Below are 1,105 nucleotides of genomic sequence, written 5' to 3'. Positions count from 1 at the left end.
TGCCGAAACCCGGGATCGAACCAGGGACCTTTAGATCTTCAGTCTAACGCTCTCCCAACTGAGCTATTTCGGCCACTTACGAATAACGTACTTAGTTGTTTCCTCAAAATAGAGGAGTTTTCATTCGTGAGGGCTAAACTTATCTTGTTCAATATTGCGCATTCATTCGCCCCCATATATCCTGGCTCCCCTGAAATCCATGCCTAAAAATAGAATCCAATTCTAGGAGACGGTGGATGGGTTGATAGAAAAGAAGGGAAGTAAAAGGAGAGAAAGAGATGAAAAACAAAAAAGCTGCATATATTTCTGCTTGGTCTCTTTCGGCTACTCCACTAACTAAAAGACTGCTCAGAAAACTGAGGGAATTCAGAATGAAATTATCGACTCATCTTTCAGTTCTTTTTCTGTCTTGCTCTTCAATGACAAGGCTAAAAGGATCATTGGGCACGTTAATGTGGAGACCGGCTCCTTGCTTCGGCTGGAAGAAATTCCGAAGGAGCCAATTCTTCTCTTTTATCCACTCTCTTTTCCTGGCTTTCCTTATGCTGACACGTGGCCGGTTAGTGCGGGGACCAGAGAATAGAAACCGGAACCACTTAAAGGCAATCCGTCGGATGTGTTTATTTCCATGTGAGCAAGCAAAACGTGTTTTTAAAACGAGAAAAGTAGATGCATGTGTATGGTTTCCAATCCTCTCATAAAGAAAGGATACACCACTGCTGAACGACACCTCTCACAACAGAAAGATCCCGAGGATCCTTTTTGAAATAGTAATCATATTTCTGAGGAAGTCTTCAAAGATTGGATAGTTGGCCGGATACAAAAGCCATTGTCTCAAATCCCACTCTTTGTTAAACCTTTAAATTATATCCTCCTAAGCTGCGACCCGGAGAAGGCAATGGCACCCCACTCCAGTACTCTTGCCTGGAAAATCCCATGGACGGAGGAGCCTGGTGGGCTGCGGTCCATGGTGTCACTGAGAGTCGGACACGACTGAGCGACTTCACTTTCACTTTTCACTTTCCTGCATTGGAGAAGGAAATGGCAACCCACTCCAGTGTTCTTGCCTGGAGAATCCCAGGGACGGGGGAGCCTGGTGGGCTGA

General features: G+C 45.2%; 1 non-coding gene across 1 annotated transcript; it reads right to left on the bottom strand.

Moving 5' to 3' along the window:
- TRNAF-GAA (transfer RNA phenylalanine (anticodon GAA)) lies at positions 1–73 on the bottom strand. Its single transcript has one exon. It is a non-coding gene; the product is annotated as a tRNA-Phe (tRNA).
- Positions 74–1,105: the final 1,032 nt, after the last annotated feature.

This window comes from Odocoileus virginianus, chromosome 27 (genome assembly GCF_023699985.2).
Source record: "Odocoileus virginianus isolate 20LAN1187 ecotype Illinois chromosome 27, Ovbor_1.2, whole genome shotgun sequence".
In the NCBI taxonomy this organism is placed as follows: domain Eukaryota; kingdom Metazoa; phylum Chordata; class Mammalia; order Artiodactyla; family Cervidae; genus Odocoileus; species Odocoileus virginianus.
This window is presented reverse-complemented; position numbering and strand designations above follow the sequence as displayed.